The sequence below is a fragment of the Orcinus orca genome, chromosome 6 (genome assembly GCF_937001465.1).
Source record: "Orcinus orca chromosome 6, mOrcOrc1.1, whole genome shotgun sequence".
NCBI lineage: Eukaryota > Metazoa > Chordata > Mammalia > Artiodactyla > Delphinidae > Orcinus > Orcinus orca.
In genome coordinates, this window is record NC_064564.1 from 46,850,613 (window position 1) to 46,873,194 (window position 22,582).

A 22,582-nucleotide genomic window follows, 5' to 3' on the forward strand; every position below is an offset into this window, starting at 1 on the left:
CAATACTCTCTAATTTATTTATTATACATGGGAAGCGGGGAATGACAATAACCTCAAAAGCTATGAGAGCTGCGTGCTTTTATTCACTGTGTTCAGCAAATATACCTCACCAATGGTTCAAGGAAAAGATTTAAAACCCCCAATTAAAAATGCTTGTAAGACTCACAAGAGCAAAAGCAATGAATAGAGACCGTGTAGAGTGAATGTATCTGAGATGCAAACAAAGCCTACTGGTCTGCAGGTAAGAGAAACTCAATACTACTATTTTTAGTCTTTTTACTGAAAGCATTTTCAAATAATATTATGGCTTTTTCATCTATATACCAAGGAGATTAATCGTTGCTGAATTCCAGAATGATTCCAAGGCACCATTTTACCAGTCTTCCATGGGATCCATTATGGGCCCATCATGGAATGATGAGCACCAAGCTCAGGGCTGCATTCCATGCAGACTCTTCTGAGACATGAAGGGATCTCACTGTGACATTTCCATTATGGTGATGATTTACGCGTACACAATAACCCACATAAAGCTATTAGCACACTGCTTGGCACGTAGTAGTCATTTCTCACTAAATGTCAGCTATTATTTTTTGTTAATTGCCGCTTAGTGTTAAGTTAAATCATGAATGACATTTTATCATAATAATACATTGATTAGACGAAACACTGCCTTTAAACTTCAGTGCAGCTTTAATTCGAAGAGTGTAAGTCAATTCATGTTAGTAAAGGTTCTTTTACAATACTCTTCTGAAAAATTTAAACGGAAGCTCATGACACTCAATTATCCCAAAAATTCAATACTAAAATGTTATTCATGCCTAAATTATCTGGCTTCATCTAACAGGAATGTATTTCATCTGAATTATCAGTTCAGTTATCTTGATTTCGGCGCGCACATACGTTCTCTGTGTCCTCTGTAAGGTGCAGTTGGATTTCTTCAGCTTGAAGTGTGACCCAGTTAGCTTCCCACCAGGCACGTAAGGCCTGTTGAGAGATGATGCCTTTGAAGCCCACTGTGCATTTCTAAAATGGTTCTAGCCTTTTCAGAGATGTGACAATTAGTGATTGCAGAGACGGAACTCAATTATTTAAACCTACTTAGAAAAACTTCCTCTAAGCCACAGAAATATATACTCACAGTGCTAACATTGTGAGTTAATCTGCAAACTCTGTTTCGTAACTTTCATAGTTTGAACTTTTATTTATTAAAAAAAACTTTCTTTTCACCCAGGCAGCAATATTTATTTACATGTTTTCTGGGTGATACCTCAAGTAGAAATTGAATTGGCCATTCAAACCCTTGTGAGCAGTGAGCCAGGGCTTGAAAGTACGGCATATTTCAGGGTAGACTCAAGGAGGAAGGAACTTACCAAGCAAATCTTCTCGATAGGAGTTTAAAAACAACAAGCATATTGTCATGGAATTCGCTTAAAATACCTCAGAGCTAAAGCTTAGTGTCTTTTAAAGGTTAATGTTTTTGATACATTAAAGCTTTCTTCAGAAACTAGGATGTTAAAAAAAAAATTACCTTTCGAGACTAAAAATCAGCGCCTAATGGGACAGAGAAATGGCGTGCAGTTTGCAATAGCAGTAGATAAAAGGGCTCAGGTTGTGGTGGTAAATTTTGTGTGTCAACTTGACTGGCCATGGGGTGCCCAGATTAGATATAGCTTGTGGGTATGTCTGTGAGGGTGTTTCTGGTAGAGATTAGCATCTGAATTGCTGGACTCAGTAAAGCAGATTGCCCTTCTCAAAGTGGTCACCATCTAACACATTGAGGGCCTGAATAGAACAAAAGGCTGAGGAAGGAGGAATTTGCCCCTAGTTTCCTGCCTCACTGCTTGAACTGAGCCATCTCATCTCATCTCCTCTGGCACTTCGACTCAGATTACTCCACTGGCTCCCCTGGTTCTCAGACCTTTGAACTCGGACTGAATTACACCTACCCCCCAGCTTTCCTGATCTCCAGTTTGCCGATGGCAGACCATGGGACTTCTCAGCCTCCATAATGGAGTGAACCAATTTCTATATATGTATCTTTGCTGGTTCTCTTTCTCTGGAGAACCCTGACTAATGCACAGATTTACTGTATTAATATGTATAATTATAGAGTCAGTCAGAAGAGGTTGGTCAACCATGGGAAAAGAAGGTAGTTAAGGGAGTAAAGGCAAACCTTGGTAATGCCCACTAAACCTTCAGTCAAGAGATTTGCAATATTCTAGTTCCATTAGTAAAGTCATTTACAATATGGGGCAGATAGATTTAGTTAACTCAGGTTAATACCAGTGATCATGGTGTGTTAAACAGACCTCAGCAGAAAGGAGCTAGAAGTAAATAACAGGATGTCAGAGCGCTGGCTAAGGATTTAAATGCAACCAACTATATTTACCCATGTCAAGGGAACCCATCAACTAAGGGAAGACCCTCAACTCTGGATGGTGGGGGACAGATACAGTGCTGAAGAACCCACACAGGTGATAAGAGAGGAAGAGTTAATTTTAAATACTTGAATCCCAGAGGTGTCTTTTTTTTTTTTTTTTTTTTTTGGCTGCTCCGTGGCTTGGCCTGTGGGAAGGATCTTAGTTCCCAACCAGGGATCGAACCTGGGCCCCCTGCAGTGGAAGTGCAGAGTCCTAACCACTTGACCGCCCAGGGAATTATCATTACAGACATCTAGTAAATATTTCCTGCCCTTCTTTCCATCTCTCTCTCTACTTTGCTTCTACCCTGGAGGTATAGAGCAAAACAAAACTGTGGTTAGGAAGATGGGGAATAAGTGTTTGAAATGGTTGGGGTTGGTAGACAATAAAACCCGTTTTCTTCACTGCAGGCTTCCTACTTATAGCAGGAAGAAGAGATTTTGGAGTTTTGATCATTACCTGAGACTGAGTGTTTCAAGAGCAGAAGTGTGGGTAAATTTGCAACCTAAAGGACCATAGAATGACTAAGGAAGTCAGGGAGCTGGTTGATTTTTTTTTTTTTTTTTTCAGGGCCAGGGAAAGAATATTCTATAGATAAATGTAAAGGCATAGTAGAAGGCAAAATAAAGTTGCTTTCTATTTGACATAATGCACACAAAAGGTGATGGAAGTTTATTGAAAGGAAACACAGTGATGAAGGGAGATAGGACACTTTTTCATGAGCTACATTGCCTGGCCTAATGTATAACTGAACTGATACTTTAGACCATATTGCATCTTTACTGGCCAATTGATGTTTTGAGTAGTCTGTTGTTAACCATGATTCAACTTCTTTGTTCAGATTTGGTGCTACTGTTGTTACTAGTCACTGACAGCTTCTCTATTTGTTCGTCTACTTGATGGCTTCTGCTTATTCGTAATTTTGACTCCCTACCTTCTTCCTGTGTGTCTCCTAACTTCTATTAACCTTTCTGCCTATGTCCCACTCTTTTTTTTTTTTTTTTGTGCAAACTCCGTAAGAGATACCTTAATGGCCCTATTTATGACCACAGAGCATTCTTTTTTTTTTCTCTGATTTGATTTTTTTAAATAGATCTTTATTGGAGTATAATTGCTTCACAATACCACGTTCGTTTCTGTTGCACAGCAAAGCAAATCAGCTATATGCGTTCACATATCCCCACATCCCCTCCCTCTTGAGCCTCCATCCCATCCTCCCTATCCCACCCCTCTAGGTCATCGCAAAGCACCTGTGCTATGCTGCTACTTCCCACCAGCCAACTATTTTACATTCGGTAGTGTATATACGTAGAGCAGAGCATTCTTTTTGAGTGTAGTTCTTGTGATAGAGTACTTCATAGACCATTGTCAATATTGTAGAGCTACACTGTTCAATATGGCAGCTACTAGTCACATGAGATCACTGAGCAGTTGAAATGTGGCTAGTGTGAGCTGAGATGTGCTAGAAATGTAAAATATACATATAATTTTTAAGACTTAGAATGGAAAAAAATACTGTAAATATCTCGTTAATAAAATTTTATATTGAATACATAAATGCATAAATTTGATTACATAAAATGATATTTTGAAATTATATTTTGAAACAAAATATAATATTAAAATTAATTTCACTTATTTCTTTTTACTTTTTTAATATAGCTACTAGAAATTCTAAAATGACATATGTGGCTTGCGTGTGTGACTTACATTACATTTCTGTGGTATTGTGGTGTCCTCCTTCTTAATCCTAGACCAGTTACCAGATTGTAATCTCATATGGTACAGAACAAGGCACACTTTGATTAAGGAATTACTTCTGGACACATTTTTTGAAAAATAATATTTCATGGATTACTACCAAGAGACGGAATGAAGTTTATTTATTTATTTTTTTACTGTTACTGTATATAATACAACATTTTTTCTGCATTATGCTATTTTATAGCACTTTATAAAGTGTTTTCATAGATATTATCATTTTAACTTTATAAATGATCTGTTGGGTATGAACTCTGGTTGTCCTTTTACAGATGAGAGCTGGAATTCAGAGAGGAAAAAAGCATTACCCCATGTACAGATACATATAGCGGAACCAAAAATACGTCCCCAATTCACTAGCATTATGAAGTTTGTCTTTGGAGTCAGGCCAGCCTTGGTTTGTGTATTGTATCTGTTACTTACTGACCCATGACCTTTGGGGAAGTTACTTATTATTATTTTTAATCACATAGGAATAGTAGAAGGAGTGAAAAATACTGGCACATTGTTGGTGCCTAACTTGATAATTTACATCCAATTCTGAATCTGTGCCTCTCAACAGGGATGGCTAAACCAAAATTGCTAGTTAACAGAAATAAAAACTGATTAGAGATAAAAGTATTAGTTTTTTTAATGTATGCATTTTCTATATAGCGACATAACATGTTCATCCATCTGTTAAGGAATATTCTCTGAAACTCTCTCCTATTCAGTTTTTTAAAAATCTTAGTTTATATTATAAAAACATATAAAAAAGTAAACCAACAGTTTTGAAAATGTGTAATAATTTGGAAGTAGAAATTGAAAAAATCATCTTTCATATTTTTGGTCTGGATTAGTGATATGACCATTATTGCCTGGGGAAAAGGGAAATATTTTCATGAAAATTTAAACCACCCTGAAAAGATGTAAAATTCTCTATTACCTAACCTGAACCAGTTTGTCCAACCTATATGTCCATCTGCCTATCATCACCACTGTTTCCTCTCTGTTAAAAATTTCTTGGGACTTGCCGTATTTCAGTGAATGGTACCATAATTGTGCTAGTCACTCACGATCAAAATGTTAGTCATCTGATTTTCCTCCCATTGGATTTAATTAATTGTCAGGTTCTGCAGTCTGTCTCAGCAATGTCTACCAAATCTGTCTTACTGAATTAACTCTCAGACAGCTCTTGAGCTGCCTTAATTCAAGATTCCATCATTCCTCATCTGGATTATGGCAATCATTTCCTAAATCTACTTTCAGCTTCCATTCATACCCACCTCCAAATATCCTTTGCACAGAGGCCACAGCAATATTACTAAAACCCAATGCTTGTTTTATAAAATACAATTCTCTCCTTCATAGACGCCTTCTCAAACATTCACCATTATCTATAGGATTAAGTCCAGGTTCCTTAACATGTCAGAGATGCAGCATGATATGCCCCTCCCCTGCCATTCCTAACCTCATCTTGCATAATATTCTAACATACGCCTTCTGCTTTTACTCCATTTGTTCTATTTAGTTGGAGTCTTTTCCTGAATCTCACATCTCTCACTCCTGCCTTGTACAACTCTAACATTGTTTGTTCTCTATAATTGATTTTCCTGTCTTTTGAGTTCTTTGAGTTTTTAACCCAGCAAACCAAATTTTGTACTCACTGAATTATGGATTATTCAAGTATATCTACAGTACTATCCCAGTGCATGCTATAGAAGTTCAATAAATTTTTTAAATTAATGAATGAAAGAATGAATAAATGAATGAATACCAGAGAGCTAGTGCTTAAAACTGATTTCACTAAAAGTGAGTCCAAAATAGTATGTTCTGCATAGATACCTATAGGAAATCAGTCAAAACAATCACCTTGGTCCCTTAATTAATTTACTCAAGGTTTGCAAAACGTATCTAAGTCATAGGAATTTGGAATGTCTTCTCTCTTAAAAAATATATCTAAGTTTTGTTTTATTTAATCATTGCAGAGACTGGTTTTAGAGATTTGTACTGTGACACTAATGGGAAGGTTATATTTGTTGTTCTCCTCTCATGTGATAGGAAAACACTAGAAAAGAAAAATGCGTGTGTTTGGTGTATTCCAGATCAGAAAAATTCTTTGTAATCCTTGCATAATGAATTTATTGCTGTCTAGATGGCTCCCAAAGGATTAGAGGAATAATATAAGAGATCCCTGTGTAATAGGAAATACAATTTAGTGAAGGTCTGGAAGATTTTCCTAGATTGTGAGAAGCCACTTGAGCAACTTGAGAGTCTGGTTGCTGCCTTTGCCACGATCTAGTTCAAGTTGGGGAGCTAAGTCTTAAACACTAATCCTGGCATCCTAGGGGCTACAGGAAATCACAGTGATTGACTGCTCTCTGTTGAGCTAAAGACAATGTGCCTTGACCTCTTCAAGATGCCACCCCACGGCTCAAGTGATGAGCTCATATTTGTTCCTCTAGCTTTAAGAAGACCTTATTCTACCTTTCTTCCTATCCCACTAAACTAAATTTAGTATTCGTTAAACAAAAGGTCTTAAAGCAGCTTCTATTTTTAAAATAATTATCACAGGGCCTGTGGACAAAGAGGAAGAACTGGCACTTGTTCTACATCCCTTTTAAGTTACTCTTCACGATCAGAAGCCAGGATGGAATTGTGGGGTGTGCATTTTCCATAAGGATGGACGTGGCTAGGGCTGGAAATATACTAGGGAAGCCTTGGACCAACCATAGCATCACTTGAATCATAGTGTTTCTTCTGTTGAGTATCTTTATGCAGGTCACGATTCAAGGAAAAAAAAAAAAAGCCAGTGAGGTTTATCAGGTCTCAGGTTACCTTCTGAAAGAGTAGCAAGAATATTTTAATGCTTCTAGTCCAGAAACAGTCTTAGCCTGCTTCGTTTACGTTGGTTCTTCTGGGTAGAAGTGGAGTTAAACATACTCAATCCGAAAAATGACTTGTTAGTAGTAGGGGTCTTTTTTTTTATTAGTTCAATTGCTTCATCTATTAAGGTAATCAAAGATGAGCAAAGTAAAAAGAGATATGGAGCAGTACCTATTGAGTATGAGAGTTTAGGTAGCTCTTTTATTCAGAAGAGTACATTCCAAACATAAAATGTTCTTTACTTTCTCATCATCTTCACTTTCCCTATGCCTCATGTGAGCTCATCTAAACAATTTTGTTAAGAAACTTCTTTTCAAATATTAGCCTAGATTCTAGTTTTAGCTATGCCCTTTCACTGACCAGATGAGCCTGGGGCATTCATTTGATCTCTTGTTGCCTCTGTTTAAACATTCATAAGATAAGGGATTCCCCAAATCATTGAGATCCCCAGTATTGAGAGAAAGCTCCTATCTCACATCTAGCTTAATCTGACAGTTCATTTTGCTGGGGGTATAGAGTCTGGATCGTTGGTGAGAAATCTGAGAGGCAGCATGTTGTAGGAGAATGAGCTCCCCACTAGCACCAGGTAAATCCCAGGGACTGGATCAGAGTCATTGTCTTTAAAATGCCTAGAGCATTGTATTTGGTCCTTGAGCAAGGCTTTTCACATTTATAAAGAACCTAATTTGAGGAACTCTCTCAGGCAACTGACCTTTGGGGCCACTAAAGTCCCAGCTTTCCCAATGCAGAGAACTAATTTTGTTTTATATAAACCAAGGTGCTGTGGTTCAAACAACGCATGTAATGGTAGGCCCAGCAGTGCTCTAGTCACTGATGCTCCTTTTACAGCCATATTAACAGAAGCTTTTTCTGAAGAAGATCTGGGCCTTGGAGATCGGTATAACCAGCTGATCCTTCCAATATCACAACTCAGATTCCCATTCCTACACAGTTTTTATTTAACCAAAAGTATTTCCTCTCTGATGGACAATGAGGTAAGACTTAATTTGAAATCAGTCTAATATTGTATAATCAACTGCTTTGATTAATCATGGCTATTATTTTGACTGTTTATTATAATGCAGGAATAAGGCAGATTTTAAAAGGGATAATAAAAATAAAGCCTTCACATATCTGATATTTAAATGAAAAGCTCCTGATTTGTAGTTGTGAGAACTGTCTTGACCTAACTTAATATAACAGAAACAATGCCTCCCATTTCAGGGAAATTCAAGAGTTAACCCTTAAAAGTTTGAGTAATTAGGCTCCTGATTTTCTGAAACATTTCTCCATTCTTTTTGCTTTTTTTTTTGAAACTTTTCAACACTGCAAAAGCCTAATCTTTGCCCAACACCCCCACATTCTTTTTCCCTCCGCACTAAAAATAAGATCTTTATATTAGAAATAACGAGATACCCATCTCTCTTGGCCTGACTGTTTCATCTTTCTGGAGGAAACGCAACCACCCAATTATACACAGCCATACATTAACTTGACAAGCTGCATGCTGGAACCGCCACCCTCGCCTGAGCTGTTTACATTGTTCCTGAGTTCCAAGTCTCTTCTTTGCTTCCCAAGGAGCATTACATGCCCCAGTGGATTTTGTTTTCTTTCTGTTTTCAGACTTACAAACAATATACTCTCTGCAGCAAGTTCAGCAGTTACGTACTTCCCTTTCTCAGTGGACTCATCATGCAAAAGACATCTGCTCTGCTTCATCCCATAATTGTATCCCCAGCAAGGAGACTGAGGTCACCAGTGGGCCATTCATCATCCACTGCAGAGGACTTGGGTACCCAAGTCTGAGAGCTAACAAACTTCCCAGGCTTATAATCTGGAGATGTCCCACTCCTTTTCCCAAGTCTCTACACTGCCTTTTCGTTGTGAATATTATTCTGAACTCTTGTGATATCCAGAGAGGTTACTCAGTGAATGTAACATATAAATTAAGTGATAAACCAGTTCATCTGGGGAAAAGTGATTGCCTTTGAGTATGCCTCTGTGTTATGTTTATTGTTTGTTTGCTCTTCTAATTAAAGGAAAATGCAGCATGTTATGCATTTACACTTACCTTACAGTAAGAATTTGAATTCACGTCCTACATAATGATGTAGATTTTAAAATAAACGAAAGTGAATTTTCATGTGTATCCTGTGGTCAATAATGCCAGCTCTTTTACCCACCACCAACTACTCTCATTTCATCTTGCCTGGTGTTCATTCTAGTGGTTACAAAGCCCTAAAATGGGAAAAGTCAGAAGACAAGCCATCTTGTGATGCCTTAAAGGACTATTTCCGTTTCTCTCATTCTCCACCCAGACTCTGTAATTATAGATAGCACTTCAGTTCTTCTCCTATTTAGATGGACTTTAAGGAGGATGGAGGGAAAATTCTCCGTCTTAGCTCCCATCAGGCTGTGTTAGTGGTGACAGTTGCCCTCACAAACCATTTGCTCTGCTATGAGAGCCCAACAACCATTCCCAATATGCCTTTCTCTTTATGTCCTCTTCCTTACCCTTTTCAGTTACAAATACTTTCTCCTTGCCTGATACACCAACTCATCAGCAATGCCTCTTGCTTTTCATTCTTCTCTTTGCCATCTAATTCTCAATTCTCCAACCTTTGGGGGAAATTTATTATACTTCCCTGTCATCAGGGTGCAACTAAAAATGTCAAGGCTGTTAGCAAACGTTCTGAGTAGTAAAGCCCCTTAATAAAGAAGCATGTTCTATGGCAAACATCCCAGCCCACATCGCATGAATATGAAATAGCTTAGAAATGACTATTAGAGAGACTAGTTGGAAATCCTATATCAGTAGGAATGTGTTTTACCTGAAGGAAGATTTGATAAACTCTCTGGGAACATCTGGTTCTTACCTTTCTGATACTGAGAAAAGATTTGAGTAACTCTTAGCTTTCTTCCCTTCCTAAATTAAGATCTGTTGTGTCAAAGTGTCCCAAATGGTCCCCTCTGACTCATCTCCCCTCCTGGACCTTTTTTTTTTTTTTTCCCCTCTTAAATGTCTGTTGTGAGGAGGAAAAAGTTTGTTTCTTGGTAGGTTATAATTTCCTGGATTACTAAAGCATAGTTGATATTAAACTCTTGGTTATTCTCCAACTCTGAGTCCAAGAATAAATTGATATTTACCTGTCCAAGTTCAAACTGCAACTATAATTCAATTAATATTTCTTTGGAGAAGGTAATTATACCTTAAAATAAAATGATGAAAGAACCACCAAGTAGCTTTCTTAAGGCTGCTCTGTTGGTTTTTCCAGACATAGTTCAAGATAGCCCAGTGTATGGCCTCTGCAGGTGCTAGCCTAGTTAGAACCACACAGATCCAGCTCATGTGAACGTGGTCCTCCCTTTAAAGAGCTTCTCCTCACTTTTGTTGGCCTAGGACAGCTGCTACTCTAAGATCTTCCTGCTCTCCTCTCTCCCCACTCCTCCCTCAAAACTGGCAAATGAATGATACCATTCATTTATACTTGATTGAGTACATTTTATCTGAAACTTACTCTCACTGAAACGTTTACCCACCCCAGACACAGGCATTTTCTTTTTTAGCCTCTTCTCTCTAATTCTGGACTACAGGCTGCCCCATCCTCACCTTGTCAAAGGAATTTCAGGCATCAGCAAACAGATTTTTTTTTCCTCACTCAGGGACAGTACAGAGGTGTCTTTGAAATCACTCAATGGCTGGCTCTGCAGAGACATCTGATATTGTCTTTGTAGGATTATTTAGGTGGTGATGAATGAGTTAGAGGAGCTGGTCTGTGGTCTCTTGATCTGATCTTCCTTGGGGACAGGGGTGACGACTCAACAGTAATGGTCGTGCTGGGGCAGGTGGAAAAACTGACTTAGAACGTCACCCAGAAATTCTCCGTCTCTGATCCTTTTCTAAATATTTGTCATTATAAAGCAGTAGTTGTGCCAGTTACAGACCTGACTCTTCGTTTCTCCTGTCAGCAAACTGAGGCCCTACCCATTCCCTCTCTTTCTTAATCCTATCGCTTAGGCTTTCCCTCGGAGCAAAAACAATATATATTAACCGCAGTTCTAAAATACATCTGTATCCACTCTCTATAATTTCTGCCTGTGGTAAAAATGCTTCCAACAAGATAAGCTTTATTATAACATTGACTAACTGTAACACAACATTTAAGGTAATAATTATTGTTTTAGTTATTCTTTACTGAAACCTCATTATAGGTCAGGTATTCTGATAAGTAGTTAACATGTACTATTCCTACCTCAAGGGTAATTATACAAATTAAAAATAAAATATCATATATAAAGTACTTTAGCTCTATATTATGCATATAGCAATGCTACGAAAGTTGGTTTGTAAATTATCATTATACTCATCATTATAAAGTTATTAATTACAATCATTAATACAGTTGACCGTTGAACAAGACAGGTTGGAACTGTGCAGATCCACTTATATGTAGATTTTTAAAAATAAATACAGATTACACAATAGGTGGTTGGTTGAATCGATACACGTGGAACCACAGATACATAGAGGAACTGCAGATATGGAAGGCTGACTATAAAATTATATGCAGATTTTTGACTGAGCAGGGGTCGATGCTTCTAACCCCTGTGTAGTTCAAGGTCAACTGTATTGTTTCCACATTTGACATCATCCCTATGCAGTAAGAATTATTATTGTTACACCATTTTAGAGATGAGGATATAGCAATGCCTATTAGTGAGGTGAGCTAAAAATAACCCTGCACACTCAGACCTCAGAGCCTGTGTTTTCACAAATGTGGTGGTTAAAATTACATGTGTGAAATTTTCTGATGTCCTTGTTTTTACATAATCTTTATTTATTTTTGAATATCATTAAGTCCGTTTTTTTCCATTTTATTGATGCATAATTGATATAGCACAAACTGCACATATTTAATGTATACAATTTGATGAGTTTGACATATGCATACACTGATGATACCAAAACGGCAATCCAGGTAATAAACATATCCACCACCTCCAAAAATTTCCTTATGTCCATTGTTTTTTGTTTTGTTTTTGTGGAAGGTCACTTAACATGAGATTTACCGTCTTAAATTATCAAGTGCACATATCATGCATCGTTACCTATGAGCACTATGGTGTATAGTGTATCTGCAGAACTTACTCATCTTGTATAGCTGTAAATTTATACCCATTGAACAACTCCCGTCTCCAGGCCCCTGGGAACCACCATTCTATTTTCCGCTTCTGTAAGTTTGACTACATTAGATACCTCATATAAATGGAATCATGCAGTATTTGTCATTCTGTGACCGACTCATTTCATAATTAGCATAATACCTTCCAGGTTCATCTGTGTTGTTAAATATCATCCTTACCCATGCACTTTTATTTTTACCTCCCAAAAGTAAGCGTTCTAAAAAGGACAAAGTGCTCTTGAGACAGCTATTAAAAAAATAATAAAAATGTTCCACTTGTAATTGTGCTCAGTTCAAGAGAGAGGTCACTTGATATGGGCATTGCCAGAAATGTTCCTACTGAACATACTATAGTATAGGGTTTACTGTCATGTGTTCCCCTTTTCCTCTGCCCAGTTCTCTTTACCTTATTTTCTCTCCAACAGAGGACAACCATAAAAGCAATGAAGGCAAATACTCTCCAGAAAGCAATCAGAGCAGAAAAAGAACTTCAAGCCCAGGGGTATTTTCATGGCAAAGAGAGTTGACATGTGGGGAGCAGGTTATAAAACACTAAACAAGCTGGCCCAGAAAAGAGAGAAGGCCACAGGACCGAGGCGGGGAGGATAAGAGAGCAGAGCAGGGGAAAGCTCTTGGGAGTTTTTTTTTTTTTTTTTGGGGGGGGGGTCAGCAAGTGAGTCATTTTTGTATTAGCTTTGTTTTTGTTTCACTTTAAATGTTTGAGGAAGTTTTAGGAAGAACATATAATCCTCTTCGGGCCAGATTCCTTTAAAAGTGGCGTAGTCTGAAACAGGAATGGGTTTGTAATGAGTATGTAGTGGGTGACTTTTAGGTGGTGTCATAGATTTATAAGCATTATAGGCAGAAAAACAAAATACAATATTTACAGGTAATGTAGATGTAAAATAATTTAGGAGTATTCCAAATCCAGTGTCTGGTTTTGAAAAACTATAGGTAGATCGGTTATATCATCTTGGTGCTTATAATGATTGAGAGGGGAACAGTTGGTTTGGTGAGATGCTTAAAGAATTAATATCTATAAAGTGCCTAACAGAGTATCTGACATGTAGTATGTGCTAAATAGATGTTAACTTCTATTGTTTATTGTTATATGAATGCATAATAGGCATGCAGTATGTATTTGTGGGAATTGAAACTTAGACTTTTACAAAATTATATTTATTTGTGATATTAACTAATACTTAGGTTTATTTCCCCTTGGTCATGCAAGGTCCTCTGAATTTCTGTCCTCTACATGCTCAATTCTTGCAACCCAGGATAATAACACTGTTTACATGTATTTAATATTTTAGAGTTTACAGAACACTTCCCATAGAAATACTTTTTGTTTAGAGTGCCTGAAGTTTCACCCTAGGAATATTTTTTGAGCTTGGGACAGGCTCAAAGACATAGGTTCAGAAATGCTTATCTAATATCTTGTCTCATTGATCACTTCAAGAAACCCCTTGGAAAGTTATTATCTGAGAAACCGAGACAGGCGTGTGGCTCTTCCCCAGCCCCTTGACTTTGTCTTACCCATGGAGGAAACATGGGTGGGAGCACTGAGTTCTGTTCATGGTTCATCTTGTGGGAGAATATAGTTAGGCACAGGCCTGAGCCCCCTGGTAACTCAACATACTCCACATGAAATGGTTTCCATAATGCATGGTCAAGAGCAGAATTCTAACCAATTAAATGTTCTTAGACTGACTTCACCACTTGACTACATGATATACTTTGGACTCTCTAGTTATTCTTTTCTAAGTTGTCATCGGAGGAGATCTTCATGGATCCTTTTGTTTACTTCTGGGGATCTGTGGAGAAGCAGCGTTACTTGCATGTCCCTTGTGCCTGCCATTGCTCTTGGGATGGCGGGTGGAAATTATCCTTTCATGGAACTTAGGTCAAAATCCTCTACCTGTTTCTGTTTCAGAGATATAGGGCAGAGGAGATTCCAAAGTGTGGTCTGCTTATTGCAACTTAGGCATCCACAAGTTTAAACAAAAGATGTTAATAATCCTTCAAAAAAGTGATGTTACCTGTAGCGGGAACTATCTAGAACATATTCACATTCATTTAAAAAAAACTTCTGTCATATAACAGCTTACTGTAGTATAATCGTTTTGGTCATTGTTAAAAAGATCATTACGTTTGTTAACCTCTTTGATAAAACAGTATTGACCTATTGTGGATAATTAAATTCATATATATATATATATATTTGATTCTATTGAGAAAGGACACTGACAATGAATTTAATCTAACAAAATAAGGAAATTTCTTCATTGGTAATATATTAAATCAACAGTATCTAGCCAAGTTTATTTAAATTGCAAGTAGTGAAACCACTTCAAAGCAGCTTAAGAGAGTCCTGGGACAGTAATGCAGGGATGCATCTAGGTCCCATAAGAAGTAAAGGCCATCAGGATGTCAGGTAGTATATTCACTCGCTCTCTCTACACTTAAAATAACAAAACAAAACAAAAACCTTTCACTCTCCTCTCTCATTTTGCTGTCTCTTGACTAGCTTATGTACACCCTCAGTAGCTTTCCAGTTGATATTTCTCAGCTTATGAGAAGAGCATACAGTGATCTTATCTTATTCTCACTTCTAAATTTTCAAGAAAGAGTGCTGGTTGTTCCAGCCTGGTCCAGTGTCCACTCTGATCCAGTCAGCTCTGCAGGACTCCTGCATCAAGCACTGTTCCCAGGGGAGTCCCTTTAACTGTCACTGTCATCTATGTAAAGGGCAGCCCTTACAGCTAAGGAAGACTGAAATGGTGATGCCTCCTGGGTTGTGGAAAGTGAAAGTCTCACCTCTGTGGCCAAGGGCACAAGGTCACATGGAAGAAATGTGGAAACAGGGGATTCATTTCTGACATAGAAAAAAAGGATAGCAGGAGACCCCAATTTGTATCCTATCACAAACAATGAAAAAAAAGATCCCAAAGATTCTAACTTTAGAAAGCGTAGGGAGATATAAATATGTTTGAACAATTTTAAAAAATCTAGCTCGTGTCCTAATAACTAAATTGGACATTTTGCATTTATAACATAGAGATCATAAATAACAGCCCATTAGAGGTAGAAGGGGACTTAAAAATATTCTAGTCTATTTCCCTCATTTGACAAAAGAGGGAAGTAAGGCTCAATTAGACAGAGGACATGCCCAAGTTTACACAGCTCATTAGTTGCAAAGCTAGAATTAGAAGCTGGTTCTCCTGAATCCTGAAGAAATGAGTGGACGTCTGCCTTTGGAACATTGGCCCAGAAGTCCGGTATCACATTTACTTGTTTGGTTTGCTTTTTGGAGATGATCCAGACCTGTTCATAAACAAGAATTGCTCTTTAATTGGAGTGTTTTTGTTTAAGCCTGTTGCCTTTAAAAACGGTCTGCCTGTCAGGGTTCCTTGGCAATCTCTTGGTAAGAAACACTGTTTTCTTCACATCCTCTGTGTTTGATACCTCTTAGTGTTCCCCAAAAGTTCACGATTGCTTAGAACCTATGCATATGACCTTACTTGGAAACAGAGTCTTTGTAGATGTAAACAAGTTAAGATGAAGTCATCCAGGATAAGCTCGCGCCCTAAATCCAATATGACTGGTGTCTTTAGAGGAATAGAGAAATTTGCACAAAGACACAGACACACAGGGAAAGCACCATGTGACTGTACAGGTAGAGATCAAAGTGATGTGTCTGTGAGACAAGGAAGGAATGCCAAGGAGTACAGGCAATCCTCAGAAACTAGGAGAGAAACTTCAGAGCCCTCAGGAGAAATCAACCCCTCTGACGCCTTGATGTCAGATTTCTAGTCTCCAGAGCTGTGAGATAATAAATTTTCGTTGTTTTGGCAGTTTGTTGCAGCCACCCTAGGAAATTAATCTACCATGTTATAAGTGTGTGCGTAACTTTCTTACAGATTGACATTTGGAATTTGTACACGGTAAACAACAGAATAATACGAAATGTAGATGTGTGCAAGGCAGGTTCTGGGTTTTCTTAAGCAGCAGTTCTAAGTAAGAGGTGGGCAGGTCTTCTTTACCTCTTTTCAGCATTTTGTTTTGAATGACAAGAAAAATTATGAAAAATAGCAGGACCAGAAAGACACTCTCTTTAGTAGAAAACTAGGCATTATCTAGGGCACCTTTCCAAGTTATCTTTGCCTTTCATTTTCCAACTCTTAAGTTGTAGAAAATTAATACTGATGTAGATGATTCTTGTCCATAGCAGTGCATATGAATTGTATTCAGGGAAGTGCAGTTTTCTAGTTTTTCATCATCTCTTTGCAAATTCATTTAGCATTCCTGATTGCCTATACAGGTGTGGTTCTTTGAATCCTCTTTTGAACTGGTTATAACAGCTTACTGATTCCTCATTAACTGAGTTAAATAAAAGCTTTGACATATGCTTATTTTATATTTTCGTAAAGGTCATGGCTTTACTCTTTGTAAAAGTCTATCCTTTAATAAGAATCTAGTCTGAATTCAGCATATAATTCTTAATTTTGATAATCTCCTTCAGCACCTAAGGGGAAAAAAATCACAAGGACAAAATTTCCATTTCTTTCTACCCTATGTTGAAAGCCTTTCTGAATTTCCAAAAGCATTTTTACAAGATTCCAAATTCCTAAGTACTTTAACAACTAATATCTATTATAGATGACAAAAAGAATAGAAGAAATCTTGTTTCTTCAACATCTTTATTGGGGTATAATAGCTTTACAATGGTGTGTTAGTTTCTGCTTTATAACAAAGTGAATCAGTTATACATATACATATGTTCCCATATCTCTTCCCTCTTGCGTCTCCCTCCCTCCCACCCTCCCTATCCCACCCCTCCAGGTGGTCACAAAGCACCAAGCTGATCTCCCTGTGCTATGCGGCTGCTTCCCACTAGCTCTCTATTTCACGTTTGGCAGTGTATATATGTCCATGCCTCTCTCTCGCTTTGTCACAGCTCACCCTTCCCCCTCCCCATATCCTCAAGTCCGTTCTCCAGTAGGTCTGTGTCTTTATTCCTATCTTACCCCTAGGTTCTTCATGACATTTTTTTTCCTTAAATTCCATATATATGTGTGTTAGCATATGGTATTTGTCTTTCTCTTTCTGACTTACTTCACTCTGTATGACAGACTCTAGGTCTATCCACCTCATTACAAATAGCTCAGTTTCGTTTCTTTTTATGGCTGAGTAATATTCCATTGTATATATGTGCCACATCTACTTTATAGAATAGAAGAAATCTTGAGAGACTCTTTCCAGAAAATTAGTCAAAACAATGACCTTTTTTGCAGTATGCCGGCCTCTCACTGTTGTGGCCTCTCCCGTTGCGGAGCACAGGCTCCGGACACACAGGCTCAGCGGCCATGGCTCACGGGCCCAGCCGCTCCACGGCATGTGGGATCTTCCCGGACCGAGGTACGAACCCGTGTCCCGTGCATCGGCAGGTGGACTCTCAACCACTGCGCCACCAGGGAAGCCCCTGCCCTTGGTCTTTTGAGCAGTGCCAATTCAAAGAACAGAGTTCAAAGTTATTCTGCTCCTCAGCATACCTCGACTGAAAACCAGCTTCTGTGACCTAACATAACCCCAAGATAAGTTGACAACAGGAACTTAAATCTAATTTTCAAAGCTTCTCCAGTGATGTGAAGCAGCTTTGAAAGTATAATTGATATTGCCCTTTAAATTCTTAAAAACTGGGATGAGGATAACACTAGCATGAAAAGTGATGTAGTGATGAAGTTGTATCTGCATGACAATTTCATGTCCAACTGGGACAAGAGAAATAATAGTATTCAGAGGGCTTGGGGGGAAAGGCAGCATGCCAGATGTGTCATGGGCAGAATGAAGTCTATTTTGCAGAACATAAGGAGAAGTAATGACCCATAAAAACTCGTGGTTGCTACTCTAACACGAGAGGGGACTGGGAAAAAGACATAGCACATTTCCTTGCAGTCTGGCCTACCCCAGAGTTTTGGGGGTTTTTTATAGGTTTTTCACATGCTGAGCTGGAGAATCAAGAGTCTGGCTTGGAAACTGACTCAATTATTAGGCCCTGGATACGTTTGATGCTTAAGTTTCTTTTTATTGTCCTTATATAATTTTTTGAGGGATGCAAGAGACCCATAGCATAATGGCTTAGGACGGTGAATATCCTACACTTGTATAGTCATTTTATGTACATGATTGAGTTTATTTTCGTGTCTTAAGTTTTTCGGTCCCTGCTGACTTTGTTACTCAGTTCAAAAAACGCCTGGTTTTTTTTTGGCTGAGATAAGGGCCTAGGATATTTGCATCTCCTCTGGAGACTCCTGCCTGCTCCTATCTCCTCAGCTAGCACCATCTTTGTCTTTCACAGCTCCTCAGGTGGCCGAAATTTTCACAGCTTGTTAGGTGGCTCTGGCTTTCAGTTTGTAGCCCTGAATGACTGCTAGGGGAACAGCATTTGCACTCCCTCCCAAAGCCAAGCCTCACAGTGGAAACGTGTGAGTTGTGCCAGTAGCCTCCCAGAAATCCTCTGGTTGTGGCAGATGCAACCTAACTCAGCATGGAGATGAGATTTCTTCCAGATTGGGAATTGATGTCCCAAACAGAAAGTGAATTGGACTGGCTTCATCCTCAAATAAGTTGTCACCAGTGGAAATAAGAGCAACACACCATGAAATGCCCGGCAAAATAAACAGAACGCAGCATTATATGTGGAATATTTGTCCTTGTATATCACTTTTCTGTTAATAGTTGTTAATATGGCCGAGACGGTAAAAGGTATTTAACAGAGGTTTCCCTTGATATAGCACTATTTTCAGGAGCCAGGGGAAAGTAGTGTTTTATCAGGAAGAAGGTAATAAGCAGGAATTGAAATGTTTTCATTTGGATCCTAAGTGGTGCCTGAGGTAAAATTGCATAATGTTAAAGCAACAATAATTGGTTCCTCCTGGCTTTCTCCATTGAAGGAAATTGAAATTCAATTGACTTTCAATGGAATAGTCATGGAGTTCCAATTGTCATTGCTCTGACTTTGCGCTTATCTATCCCAAGAATGGTATGGGAGCCAAAAAAAGAAAAGGTCTGAAACAGCTGGGAAAAGAGTGCAATTACTTTAGGACAGATTGGAGGGGAACGGGGTATTCCAAATATATGAATAAATTTCAGTGTACCTCCGAGCCCATAATTGATTTGTTGCCAGTGTTGATATTAATTTGGAAATGGTTGGAAGTGGGGTACAATTCTTGTCATGTAATTATTATTGATGGTAAAGCAGAGTTTAATAAGAAGAGGTTAAGGTATGACAGAAGAGGCTTGGGGGCAAAATGAGAGAGCTACACTGAGTCTGCTTGTTTTACGGATCTAGATAATTTTAACTAGTGCTGTAAGGTACCATCATAAAAGGCTTGCAATAGCTACTACTTGTTCTTGGATACAGTGCCGGGAAATCATTTATTCCTCATAAAAACTTGGTGGGGCTAGTACTGGTCATTTTAAAGATGAGGGATCTCAAACTCAGAAAAGTCAGGTGCCTTTCTCAAGGTCTGTATAGCTAAAAAATTGTTGAGCCAGAATTTAGTCTAAGGTATGACTGACCCATCACTTCTATAAGACCCTGACTCTAAGAAAGATTATTCAGAAGGAAAAAAAAAAAAAAAAAGATTGAGACTACAGATAAACTATTAATAGACATAGAGATACGGCACGAGAGTTGTTAACGTGTTGGTTGAACAAGCTGGTTGGAGAAATACAGTGGAAAAGAACCATTAATTATTTGATAAATTTTACTAAAATGCCTCATTTTGTTTAATATACCAGAATGAGCATGCATTAAAGAGACATATTTTTAAACATTTTATTGTGGAACACTTCAGACATATTCAAAATTAAAGAGAAAAATGTTAGGGTACCTTATATACCCATCACTTAGCTTAAACAATATCAACTCATGGCACATCATTTCATCTATACCTCACATCCTTCCCCACTACTAACAATCATATGAAACAAATCCTAGAGGTTATATTATTTCATCCACAAATATATCAATATGTGTTTCTAATAGATAAGAACTGTTTATTTTAAAATTAACCACAATGTTATCTTACATAAAATCATAGGAACTCCTTAATATTCAAATATTCAGTCATTGTTCAATTGCCTAAAATATCTAAGAATTAAAAAAAATCAACTTTGTTAAGGTATAGCTTACATAAAATAAAAATAACCTGTTTTATGTATACAGTTAAATGATTTTTAACAAATATGTATACTCACGTAACCACAGCCAAAATCAAGATATAGAATATTTTCTTCATCCCCAGAGTTCTCTTTCTCAATTTCTTTCTCAATTTCTCCTCCACTAAACCCCAGTTCCTGGAAAATACCAATCTGCTTGCTGTATTATAAGTTATTGTTTCCTATTTCTTTTTTTACCTTTTAATATTTCGTTTTTAAAATTTTTTAGCTTAATTTTCTCTTCTCTTTCTAGCCTCCTATGGTAAAACTTTGATAACTGATTTGAATATTTTTTGCCAAATGTAAGTTTCTAAAACTGTATATTTCCCTCGAAGCACAACTTTTGTTGCATCCCATAAATTTTGATACATTGCATTTTCATTTTGTTCAAAATAGTTTCTAATTTCCTTTGATTTTTTTCTTTAACCTATATGTTATTTAGAAGTTTGTAGTTTAATTTCCAAACATTTGGAGATTTTTCCATAACATTTCTAATTGAATTCTATTTTGAACAGGTAATATGCTTTCTGTGATTTCAGTTATTTTAACTTAGTTAAGACTCATTTTATTGGGCAGCCTATAGTGTATCTTGGTGAATGTTCCATGGGCACTTAGAAAGGTTATTGATTCTGCTGTGGTGTGTGCTGGTAAATGTTAATTGGGTTTAGTATGCTGCAGTGTTATTCTACCTTGTTACAGACTTTCTTTCTACTTGTCCTATCAGTTAATGAGAGAGTAAAGTATTTAAAATAACCAATTATGTTTGTGGATTTGTCCCTATTTCTTTCAGTCATTGCTTCAGGTATTATGAAGCTCTTTTAGTCTATGTACATCTATTTTAAATTGCTAAGTCCTCTTGAAGAATTTATACATTTATCTTTTATTCTTTTTCTGATATACATTTTACCTCATATTTATCTAGCTATTCCAGTTTTTTTACCTTTATTTTTGTGTGATATGTCTTTTCCCATTCTTTAATTTTCAGCAAACTGCCTTCAGATTATAGGGGTTTTCTTGTAGAGAATTTACAGTTGGGTCTTGTTTATGTTCAGTTTGACACTTTCTGCTTCTTAATTGAAATGTTTAAAACATTTACATTTAATGTAATTATTGATATGGTTGAATTATAATTTATTACCCTCTTTTGTGTGTTCTATTTTTCCCATCTATTCTTTATGTCTGTTTTCTCTTTTTTAGCCTTGTGCATTATTTTTAAAATAATTCCACTTATTTCCTTTATTCTTTTCAACTGCTGCTTTAGGATTTAATATATTGCAGTCCACTTTCAAATAATAGTATACCACTTGACGTATAAGACCTTTAAAACACTCCACTTTCTCCATTTTTTCCCTTTTGTGCTTTCACTGTACATTTTACTACTACATATAACCCACAAAATGATACAGTGCTAATAGTTTTCATTTAAACTGTCAATTATCTTTAAAGCAAGTTTAGAATAAGTAAAAGAATTATAGTCATACATATATAAGTTTGCCTGTCCCAAAGTTTTAATCAGTAACTTTTCTAAGGAACATTATTTTGTTTTAGTGAGAAATTAAGAGTCTGAAGTCTGGGTGCTAGGGTGCTCATTGCTACTGTGTTGGTTATTATAAGATTTTTTTCAAATAGTGAGATGCTTTAGTTTTCTATTCTTTCATGATGATTATCACAATCCTAGCAGATTTATACAATACATATTTTATAAATCCAGTTTCCATTACTTTAATTACTTTGCGTGGATACAATTGTCAGTCTTTTTTTTTTTTTTCCTGTATCTCTCTGTCTACTTTTAAGAGCTTCTCTTTTTCACTGGTTTTCAGTTATTTGATTGTTAGTATTCTATGTCTTGATGTTGTTTTCTTTGTGTTTATCCTTTTTAATGTTTGATGGCCTTCTCACATTTGTGGTTTATTATTTTCATTAAATGTGAAAAATCTTGTCAGTTATTTCTCAAAACCTTGTTTCTGTCTCTGTTTTGGAGATTCCAGTTACATGTATATTAGACCATTTGACATTAGCTCACCTGTAAAAAAGGCTCTGTTCACTTTTTTCAGTCTTATTTCTCTCTGCTTCATTTGGATGGGTTCTGCTGTATGTCTTAAAGTTCATCTTAAAGACATTTCTCCT